Source organism: Vanessa atalanta, chromosome 24 (assembly GCF_905147765.1).
Source record: "Vanessa atalanta chromosome 24, ilVanAtal1.2, whole genome shotgun sequence".
NCBI lineage: Eukaryota > Metazoa > Arthropoda > Insecta > Lepidoptera > Nymphalidae > Vanessa > Vanessa atalanta.
This window is the reverse complement of record NC_061894.1, coordinates 7,310,059-7,322,989: the sequence shown is the minus strand read 5'-3', so window position 1 is coordinate 7,322,989 and position 12,931 is coordinate 7,310,059.

Genomic DNA, 12,931 nt, shown 5'->3' with positions numbered 1-12,931 from the left:
TTACGAACTTAACCCATGACCCACTTAAGTTGAACCCACATAAGTTCGAAATTTAAATATATTATATGTGTTGCTAAATACTCCAATGTCGAATCGAAAACATTTTAATCATACTTCAAACATGGTTTCAATTGACATTTTTGTTTTTACTGTGTATAACACGGACTGCGCGTGTCGGTTGTAATTAAAGCACTTGAGCCTCATAGCTTCTTTAATGCCCAATGCAAGCCAATGATCGATGCCAACTTTGTTAGAATTTGTATGTTAACGTACCACTTCTGGTCAATGACCTCTTCCCTCTTTGAGGAATGTTTTTTTTTCAACCACAATATGTGTCGCTGTGAATTATTCAAACAGGATTTTATAAGCAACTGTCAATTAATTGTCAAATGTTAACACTTGTGGATTTATGGGTTTCCGACCTTGGTTTTCATTTCACGCCTCGGCCATTCATGCACACCTACCCACCTAGCATAGATAAGAGTTCGAGATCACTCGCTGTGTGAATGTGGCCTAGACGAAGGTTCAGCAACCCATATCCTGTTCCTTTTTTCTAAATTTCTTCATCCCAGTTATGACATTCTTCCTCCTAAAGTCCCTCGCCCTATAAATGTTGAATGTTTGTTGACGTTTGTTTTTAGTCCATTTTGTTCTTTTTTATGTAAATATATTAAATGTAATAAAATTAAGTTGTGAATAGTTTAGTTGAGTGATACATTTTATTATATATAGTTTAGAGTACCCATTATTATTTTAACCATTATTTTTAATTTACCTTATTATTAACCCTAAATGTTTGTGTTGTTCTAGGTTAAGGATTAGCAAGAAAATTGCTACTACTAGGCTAGTCTTCAAAATTTAATTGAGTTTGTTTCCTCAATCGTACCGATCAATCTCTTCTCCATCCTACGTGACTGGCGAAATAATCTGTGCCCTGTCGGCACAACTAAGAAGTGAATATATGGGTTTCATGAAAACAAAACACAGTCTAATAATTGATACACTTCAATTTATAATATTGGACAGCGTAACGTTGTGCCAGGAATGATTAAAATAACCGGATGTGCTCCTTTGACGCGTCCTGCCTTCTTTATACAAAAGTAATCGGAAGTCAGTTTATGAACTAGTAAGGTTAATTTATTGTTCACAGCGTAATTTATTACTATGATGATTAACGAAATTATTAATAATTAATTATATAAATAAGGTATTAAGGTAAATAAATCACTAAGATATATATAATTGAGAATAGTTATTATATACCGCAATATCTGGGCGCCTATGTGCTAGTTGTGAACACAAAGTAAAACATATGAATAAAACATGGGGAATTTATATACATATTTATATTCAAAATAAAATAAAATCTACCCTGAATTATTGACAAAGTTGTGTTTGTATTTAAGTTGTTGAAGATTATTTAAATAGAGTTTATTTTGATTTATCTGACGCAGCATCCTTTGAATTTATATGCATTACATATATGTTTTAAACATATAGTGAGGCAGTCCATGCTCGCCATATCAATTTTAAATGTAAATATTTAATTTTATGTAGTTTATTTTATGTTACATTTATTTATGAGCCTTATATAAGCCCAAATGGTTTAGTGGTTATATCAGGTGAATCTTGACCAAAGATGGCAAGTCAAATCTGGGCAAACACCACTTAATTTGTGTTAGATAGGTTTCTTTTTCTGCGGCGAAGAAGAACATTGGCAGGAAATCTGCATGTATTTGTGAATTTGCCACATTCTTGTCCATCAATACGAATTGGAGCGTCGTGGAATATCGTCGTCCTAATTTTCTTAAACGAAGAAGGGTTCTTAGCACAACAGAGTGAGCTAATGAGCCACCTGATGGTAAGTGGTCACCACCACCTATAGACAATAGCGCTGTAAGAAATATTATAGAATGTTACCTTAGTTTTATCTTTCGTGTTTTTACAAAAACACGAAAGATAAAAAGATTACTCTTAGAAATCACGAATAATCTTTTAAGCGCTTGTTTTAATTATATTTTACATAAATAATATCAGAATACTTAAACGAATAAACAAAAAATCTGTTTTTAATTACAAGTCATAAATTCTTTATGCGTTTCGTAGATGCTTTTTCATATTCAATTGAATAAAATGAAGATTTAAAAATGCCGGTATTTTTTCCTAATTGAATAAAGTATATTTGTACATTGCTTATTTTTGTAGAGTACAAAAAGTAGTAGTATACAATTTTTATAACTGGCGACCTCGGCTTCGAACGCTTGCAATTTATTAATCAAGAACATGTCATGATATAAATTTATATTTATATGTGATATGTACCATTCTACCAGGTAAAAAGATTTACCCCCTACATACTTACATAAAAAAACATAATTTTTAATCAAAATTTCCTTTGAGCTGTATCCGCCATCTTGAAAAAGAAAGAATTTTATTGCCACACTTTAAAATGTATAATTTTGTACGTCAAAAGTCAGCTCAATTATTATTATAAAACAGCTTTAATTTTTATTGAATTATATATTTTGTTATTAAGAAAAAATTGACACTCACGAATAATTTAATAAATATGTTACAACACAGTTTTGTTACGTGATTTTTTATAACTAATGTTAATTGAAGATACATAGCGGTCAGACCGAACTATACCTGATAACGTAATTAAGGACTGAGGACAGTAATTTAGGTTTTAGGTTGTGCTTCAAAACCAATGTTTACTTAGCAATATATTCAAGGTAATTTCGTTTGCTTAAGACTAACGAATCGTATACCTTTAACTGTTACAATATTTATTTAATTATTTGAAACACCATCGGCATATTCACAGAAATAATTCAATCAAAAGTACACGGACCAATGCAGTGTGATACAGCACTATTGAATTACAATAAAATATGAATACAATAATGAATTTTGATCTACTGGCTAGATATAAGATCTAGATCCTGGATACAAACTCCAATTCAACCTGATGGACAAAAGGAGTTTTTCTGACAAAAGGCGTGGAAGTTAGAAATGTTCCATGCCCCGAAAAGTATGTAAATCTGATGAACCTACGCCGGATATCTTTCCAACAATGTCGGACTTGCCGTCGCATCGGATTATGAAAATATTGGATAAGAGAGTGCACCAATGTTTGCGTGCAAGGTTGCGTACATGGTTGGCAATTTTCCCTTAAGATTGGCAAATGTAACAGAACTCGATCTGAAAGGCATCATGTTTGGATATAGGACCAAGAGCTATAGTTACTTTTCGAACCGAAATGGCATTTTTATTGTTATATGTATATGTTCTGGATATTTCGTTTCGGATATGGATACAGATCAGTGAATGATAGTTAACGGATACAAAATTATTACGGATTATCCGATTATTTCGGATACTTTCAATTATAAATTTATTTCAATTACAGAAAAATTTAAGGTAACAATTTGACATTATTCGTAAACGCTTATTTATTGCAAGGTTTAATCACAGGAAAATAAAACATTAGTACCTAAAGGAACTTATAATAAACTATTTTTTCGTTCGGTTACGTTTTCGGATATTTTTTTATTTCGGATATCCGATGGTTTCAGTTATCGTACGGAGCTCTATAACATCCCTAATGTATTACATAGAGAAAAGTTTTTAATTTTAAATAATAATATACCAATAATGTTGAAAAATATTAAAGCATTTTTCGCACTCCAATTAAAAAGGCAAGAAAGCATTACATAGACATCATCATCATCTTCTAACGTCGTCGAAGACATCATCTTTCATCACAAAGGAAAGCGGACAAAGGACCGAGGATCTTCACGATGGATTTGATTGCGCTAACCTCATCCATCGACTTCCTCACAAAGTAGTCTCTTTTGGGCAATATTGTCCACCTTTTTACGCAGCGGTTGGTTTTACTACATCAACTCGGCAGTTTATAGAGCTATGCCGGTCACTTTGTTTAGCCTTTCGTCATTTCTGATTGAATTTTTTGATTTGGAACTTATTGTTAGCCAAAACAGCTAGGATACGTAGAACATAGTTTAACTGTTCTGATTGCGTTTTACGTCTACCAATCAGCAAGTGAAACAGTCTTAAAGTTTGATTAAATAAATTCTTAAACATATTTAATTTGTGTAGTTATACTTATGTACACTATTGGCGCAATGACATAATTTCAATATGTAATGTGAAGTATAACATTAAAATAAGTAAATTACAATCGGGTTTCAAAGTAAAGTATGACATAACACAATGCAAATAAAATCGAGGAAAGAATATAAAATAATTTATCTAGATTATTATATAGTCGAGATCGTTCAGCGGCTAGAATTAATTATAATAATTGATACCACTTATTATTAATAACTGAACTAAAGTCCGACTTTTTCTATTAACATATAGATTTAGATTAATTAAAAATTGTTATAAATTATGCTTTGTCTCATGTATCATATGATATGTGACATCTTTCCTCTCTCTCTTTCCTGCAATCGTGAAGAGGGACGGAAGTGTGTAACAGGAAGCGCGCGTTATTTGAATTGACCAATGAGTGCGCGTTGCTAGAGTTAGCCGTTAGAAGTTACTAACCAATTACTTATTCGTAGAATTTCGTTGAAATTAGACACATGCAGGTTCCCTCACGATGTTTTTCTTCACCGCCTAGCACGAGATGAAATATAAACACAAATTAAGCACATGAAAATTCAGTGGTGCTTGCCCCAGGCAATTACTACTTGTAATATTAATTCTGTCAAAGTATTTCCGGTCGTGTCGGATGTTCCGTCCCATTGGATTATGATTAAGAAGGGATGTAGATTTCCCTTGTGTTTGCAAACTTGTGTATTTTTTGTTACGCGCAAATCTCCACAGAAATCGACCAGGAAGACATAGCTACTTTAAATTTTTAATGTACTTTTTTTTTATATATACAACATATTTTTACATTCTGCTTTAATACACTTTGGCATTTTATATTATTATTACTGAACATTAGCAGATCTTCGCTGGACTTCGAGCTAGTCGTCTTTTTGGAAGACGAAAAAATAAAACTTTTTTTTATTGTAGTTTTAATACTTTGTACGTCAAATTACAATGAAGGAAAGCATGTTTACTTAATTAATTTTAATCTTTATTTAAATATACTAGGTAGTATTATAGGTGTTATAAATATTCTTTATTTTAAAATATTATCATGGTTTATAATGTGGCTTAGAATAAAATACAGAAATGTCTGCAACGAAAAGGTTATTGTATCCCTTACGAGAAATCTGATAAATTTCTTTAAGATTATTTGAAAATTCTCTATAAAACTGAGTCCATTTATGTAACTTCTGCGGGAAAATATAAATTCATCTTGAAATCTTTATTCAATATCGAAACGTTATCTTTATGGTTGAGTGGATGGAATTCGATAATCTCAGTCTCGAAACCGGAACTGGTTTAAAAATCAAGCATCTCACCTGAAAGCGACATGCCCATTATATGCAGCTGAATTTCATTCGAGATAGGTGTAATCACGATTTTTTCACCTACAAGTCATGAGAAGTCGCCGATGCGATTTGAATCTTACTGGTGGTAGGACTATGTGCAAGGCCATCTGGGTGGGCAGTACTCAGTATTGTTGTGTTCCGGTTTGCAGGGTAAGTGAGCCAGTGTAACTACAGGCACACGGGACATAACATCTTAGTTCCCAAAATTTATGGCGCATTGGTAATGTAAGAAATAGTTTATATTTCTTACAGCGCTATTATCTATAGGCGGTGGTGACCACTTACCATCAGGTAGCCAATTTTGTCATCCGCCTACCTATATCATAAAAAAAAACTACGATTATTCAGTACAATTGTTTTATCCATGTTTTATTCAATTGGCCGTCTCGATCTAACTACATGAGGAAAAAACTGCTGTAAACGACGCCACACCTCGCCGCACCTCTGTGTGTAACTCAATTACAAAAAATCATAAATAATTATATAATTTCTTGACCATCGCGTGTTGTCCGATAAAGATCAAGGATATGTGCTGAGGTATGTTTAATAGGTGATTAAAGGACTCAATTCCGACCATAACAGGAAAAAATCCAAAAAACAACATTGGTCGAGAGCTTGATTAATCCATGAAATTCACTACTGATTTGCGAAAAAATTACGTTTTGAACGTCGACAAAACAATTATTGGCATTTTGAAAGTAAAATTAAAGTGAAAAAATTATATTGTTAGTGTTGTATTAGGAATGAAGATTTTACATTAGCAGCCTGTAAATTTCCCACTGCTGGGCTAAGGCCTCCTCTATCTTTGAGGAGAAGGTTTGCAGCATATTTCACCACGCTGCTCCAATACGGGTTGGTGGAATAATTCGTTGAAATTAGACACACACAGGTTTCTAACGATGTTTTCCTTCACCGCCGAGCACGATATGAATTATAAACACAAATTAAGCGCATGAAATTCAGTGGTGCTTGCCTAGGTTTGAACCCGAAATCATCGGCTAAGATGCATGCGTTCTAACCACTGGGCCATCTTGGCTGTAAATGAAGATATGTTTATCATAAACTCTTAGTAGTGCACAATATAGCTGAGTATTACCAAATCGCATGAAATACGTAAATCTAAGGTTTGTTTACCTTTTTTACTACTTTCATTATAATATGCGTTAAGTTATAGTTGACCTCGTGCAGGTCCCGGGGTCCTGTTTACTGGCCAGTACCGTGATGACGTTGACCTTCGATTGCAGCTTCTGGGCTTTTGGATTAGCTCGCTACTAAACATATTTAGTGGACTTTGTGCAAGCCTGTGTGGGTTGTGCCACACATTCAACAGATATTCTACCGCCAAACAGTACTCAGCATTGTTGTGTTCCAGTTTGAAGGTTGAATAAGCCCGTATAACTACGGGCACGAGAAAGATTTTAGTTCCCAAGGTTGGTGGTGCATTGGCGATACAAGGATTAGTTAATATTTCTTACAGCACTATTGTGTACAAGCGGTAGTGAGTTCTTACTGTCAGGTGGATTTCATGAAACATTAAACGTTGTATTTCAAACATTCATTCCATTGAGACGATATCTTGTAGCTTTAGTGAGTACATAAATACCAACCTATTAATAAACCACAGATGATCAAAAGCCTCTACTCTAGGGCCTAACACGATTTGGTGGATACATTTGGCACAATTTCATCCGACCCGCGGGATTCCTCACGACGTTTTTAAATTCGCACAACCACTCTGTGGAACCATCCGGCGGTTTTCCCGAAGCGATACGACTTGGGAAACTTCAAAAAAAGAGCCCACGTATCTGCAAGACTCCTTATGTCGCAGATGTCCATGGGCGGTGGTAGTCACTTTCCATCAGGTGAACCTCTTGTCCGTTTGCCACCTATACCTTAAAAAAATAATAAAAACCAATTGACCACATACAACTCAGTAGTGCTTGTTTGATTCACGTGTTCTAGGCACTAAGCCATCAAAGTAATTATTAATTATTATGATAATTTATGACGAGTCTCGGATGATTTAAAGGCACGTGGAATGATTAAAAGAGACGTTAATTGTAAATAATTAAACAAAGTTGTTATGACAATCGTATTTAGATATATAAATAACTATAAATAAATATTGGACAACATCACATACATTACTCTGATCCCAATGTGAGTAGCTAAAGCACTTGTGTTATGGAAAATCAGAAGTAACGACGGTACCACATACACCCAGACCCAAGAAAACATAGAAAACTACATTGACTCGGCCGGGAATCGAACCCGGGACCTCGGAGTGGAGTACCCATGAAAACCGGTGTACACACAACTTGACCACGGAGGTCGTCAAAATAATATAATATGATTAGTTTGTTTGCTAGGTAACTGGTATATCTCGATATTCATTCGAAGGTTACATCAGTGGACTCATTGAGGAAAGAAGGTTCTCGATTCCTGATATCTATTTGCGCATCTTGGGTCTAAGATCGACTCATATCCCGTGACGTCGGCACTCCGTCGCTGCTCGTCTTACTACGCTGGGTGTTTATAACTTCTCCGCCTGATGGCGACGTGTACTGCACGTACTGCACTGCACACGCAATATATTTATTATTTAAAAAAAAAAAAAAACATTTTTTTTAGGTTTCCATACGCAAACTTTAAAAAGGATGGATGGATGGAAGGAAGGACCCTATTACTAACACTCCGCTGTCCGTCTGTCACTGGGCTGTATCTCATGAGCCGTAATATTTAGACACTTGAAATAAAATAACATTTAAGGCTCCCATACAACAGACTTTTTTTTTTGCCGTTTTTATATATAATGGTACGGAACCTCGGAATTTGCGCGAGTCCAACTAGCTCTTGATCGGTTTTTATTTATTTAATTCAATACTTATTTATCAGTTTGTACCATCCATTCAAAATAATAAATTATTACAAAATTGATTTTGATTTGTCACAACTGTCATCCTTGATGGCTACATTTAGTAAACCATATAACCGAAATGTTATAAAAAAAAAAAAAAAAAACAAATTTTAAAAACGTAGGTTAAACTAAATAAAAAAGAATACCACACGTGAATAATATTTACGTAAAACAACAATAACATACGTATTAACCTTATGTTAATGTTACACGTTCAAGTCGTAACAATTACGTACAATCAAACAAATCACGCATCCGAAATTACATGATTAGGACCAAGGAGAATAATTAGACTAATTAAAAAAAAACGAAGTACAAACAATTGTGTAAGTTGGAATGTATTTTGAACCTACAATGCTATAAATGTATTAGTCAAGATTCCACAAGTGAAACGTGACAACCGACTTACGGTTATACGCTATTTTGATCCGTATAGGAAACACGTTAAGAGTTTTAATTATTTCTAGTGGGTTGCCCGAACAGATTCCCTCTACCCGGCCGGTAACTTTTTTCCGCTTTTAATTTACTAAATTTAAATCAAGAATCCTCTTTAATTTTCTGCATATCTACGGCTGGAGCTCTTCAAAATAAGACCGTAACCGATCTTTTACGTGCAGCTATCGTCCCATAGTAACTAAGACAAAATCGGCTTACGTTATTAATCCATCATTCCCTATATAACTTTCTAACGTTTGACGTATTCTACGATGAGTATCAAGTTTGTACTTCAAGCCATTTTTTTTATTATATGGGTAGGAGGAACGCCAATTATACATTGTCTATGTCACCAACGCCCATAGACAATGTCGCTGTAAGAAATATTATCCCTTACTTCGCCAATGCGCCACAAACCTTGAAAACTTAGATGTTATGTCCCTTGTCCTTATAGTTACACTGGGTCACTTACCCTTCAAACCGGAACACAACAATACTGAGTACTAGTGTTTCGCGGTATAAAATTCTATGAGTGGGTGGTACCTACCCAGACGGGTCTGCACACCAACCACCAAGTAACTTTTCTGATGATCTGATGTATATATATTTGTATGAATTCTATACAAATAGATTTATAATACAGGTTACGATCGTAATTAAGATCCGCGTGTTTTAAGTTTAGATTAAAGTCTTATCCCAAGGTGCAAGATGTGCAAAATACTTGGGCGTCGGCGTTGTGGGGCGCCTCGCCGAAAATGGCCAAATCTGAGACCATCGTTGGTGATTTTTTTTGGATTAGATGTAAAATCGCCAAAACGCTTAAGCGCTTGTTGCGCTTAAAACGGAACTAAATATGTATATTCTCTAGGTATGTGCTGAGTTCTTGAAAAGTAAAATTGTGGTAGCTTGAAAAAAATTAATTTCGAAGAAACCTGCATCTGCCACAAGTAAATCTGCACCGTGCGTGTCTAATACTCTACGAGTTGGTACACGCATTGGAGCAGCGCCGACTGCATATGAGAGTATCATGCTGTTCGTAATAAAACAAAAATAATATCTTATAATTTTAATAGCCGAGATGGTCCAGTGGTTAAAACGCGTGCATCTTGCCCAGGCAGGCACCACTGAATTTTCATGTGCTTAATTTGTGTTTATAATTTATATCGTGCTCGGCGGTGAAGGAAAACATCGTGAGGAATTTCAACGAATTTCTGCCACATGTGTATCCACCAACCCGCATTGGAGCAGCGTGGAATATGCTCCAAACCTTCTCCTCAAAGGAAGAGGAGGCCTTAGCCCAGCAGTGGGAAATTTACAGGCTGTTAATGTAATCAGAAAAAATCAAGATTGTTTTCTTCTTATTTATTTTCAATATATATGTTGTGTATAGACCTTATCGTATCCATATGAAGCCGAAACGAGTAGCTAGTGAAATTATATATAACAATAATAATATGGTGTCAATAGTTTACAACAATGTTATTCTAACTGTAGAATTTATAATGTTATCATAATTAGAGAATCATATTCGAATATCTGTTCAGAAATTAAATATTTCCATAAACTTAAACAGCTAATGAAACTTATGCACATTATAATAAGGACTAGTGTACCATATCAAATAAAACTCTCATTAATTTAATTCAAAGTTTATTCCCCCTTAAAGTTCATAAACCTCATTTGCATGAGATGTTTATTCGACACAACCAGAGACCAGACAGATTCCATGTTTGAATTATAACACTACCAAATTTAAAAGTAAGGCCTTCTACAACTGCTGGTTTTACTGTGATGGACACCTGAATCTGCAACGAATAATCTGGACTCACACCCGGGCAACAATACTTAATTTTTACATGATTAGTTTGTGTTTATAATTTACTAGCAACCTACCCCGGCTTTTCACATATACTATATAAATATAATTTCTACACTTTAGCACTCAAGAATAATGGAACATTCTTTCATAGTTTGTTTTTAGAATGTAGGTATCATTAGTAACGCGTATTATCCCTTACAAACAAACAGACAAATTTAACAAATTTTCGATTGTTGATGGAGAAATTCATCAAAGTCAAACAATTAAACAAAAAATACGCCAAAGTCCCGTTTAAGACGTCTGTTTAAATGCATAACATTATAAACAAGAACCACATTAATGAACTTCTTATTCAAAGTCAAATATCTTTTTTTTTTTAATTCATACATTATTTTATTAGCCTGTTAACACAAATACATATAATTTAAATATGAATTAAGTAGTTAACGTAAACTCGCGTGCAAATATTCAAATCTATTGTACAATTTTTTTTTGATATCATTTATTATTTATATGAAATCCAACGGTCAATTACTATATCTGTACTAATGTCATAAATGCGAAAGTAACTGTTTGTCTGTCTGTTGCTCTTACGGCCAAACTATTGAACGGAATTTGATGAAATTTAAACATGAATTATTTACCCCAAAGAGGGACATAGGGTACTTTTTATGCGCTATAACTAACGGTGATGACAACTACTATTTTATGTACATAGGATTAGTGGTAATTCGACGTATTTAGGAGGTGCTAGGGTCGACTATTAGCAATAATTTTAACCCCCCAAATGCATAATGCAGAAGTGAACCATTTTTGAGTTATGAAGTTTTTTTAGCTTTTTTTAAATGTTTATCAATTTCAATCCGATTTTTTTCTTCTCATTTATAAAAACGATTAAACACTGGTTATTTGTCAATATTAAAATAATAATTACTTGATCTATTTTGAAAAAAGCTAAAAAACGTGATAACTCATAAATGGTTCTCTTTTGCATAATGCATATGGGGCTTAAAATTATCGCCAAACATCACCCCCATTAAGTCCTAATGGGAATACGTCGAATTACCAATAACCTTGTAAATAAATGGCAACGGACGATAACTCTCGAAAGAAGATTCTTGGGTGCAGTGTCTTAAAAATATTAACAATTTTAATTTACTTATGATAATATATATATAGTTTTAGGGGTTAGGTGTTGCGCTTAAAAAAGCCAATGTTCTTCCTTTGAGTTCAACCTTGCTTCATACCATACATAAAATCGATCAGTGGTTTGGTTGTGAAAGAGCAACAGACAGACAAACAAAATTCATAACACATTTATAATATTAGTATAGATTATGTTGATAATTTTTTTTTAATTATTATAAATATATATATAGTCTTTCACAAAACCACATTGATGAGCTATGAAATAAACTTCAATCCTTCTTCTCAAACGGAGAAGAATAGTGAAATATAGGCCCGTTTTTATCAAGGGTTCATGAGGTGAAAAAGCCGATGAGATGTAATTGTGGGAAAGGGAGATCACCAGAGCACTGCTTGCATCATCGTGAGTTATTCACTTGGTTCTACTTTTAACTAACATCCATATTCAGAAGTAAAAGGAGAAACTCAGGTGAGATTGAACGGTTACAGAAGAACATTCACGGTGAACTGGGATATGATGTTTTGATAATTTAATCTTATACTTTACTAGCGTAAGCCGATTTTTGTCGCAGTGATTATGGAGCGATAGCTGCATATAATAAATCGGTTACGGTCTCATTTTGAGCTCCAGTTGTAGATGTGCAGAAAATTAAAGAGGATTCTTGATGGCATTTTACAAATTGTTACGAATTCACAAAGAAATTCTTTTGAAAAAGTTACTGGCCGTTTAGAGAGCGGTGCTATGGATGTATAAAAAAATTTTATGAAAAACGTAAACAAAATTAAAGTAAATTGTTTTCGACAAACTCCAATTCTAACTGAAATTATGTATCTATTTGCATAAAAAAATAATTTAAAAGAGGTTGTATCATTTTAGCGCCAAATTTAGATGACTGACTTGCAGTTTACAATGAAACGAAATCAAAACCAAACCTGTTTGTCTGAAAAAACAATTTTTCGAAAAAAGTTTTCGAGATTCCTAAAAAATATTTTAAGAAAACGCAAAGTTTCGCGGAAGACCCACTAGTTTTGTTTATCTGTACATCAAAAAAGATGTATTATTACGTTGAAGATACCAGATGGTAATTGGACATAAGGCATCTTATTCAGTAACGATTTTGATTTTGACTTTGGCTTGAC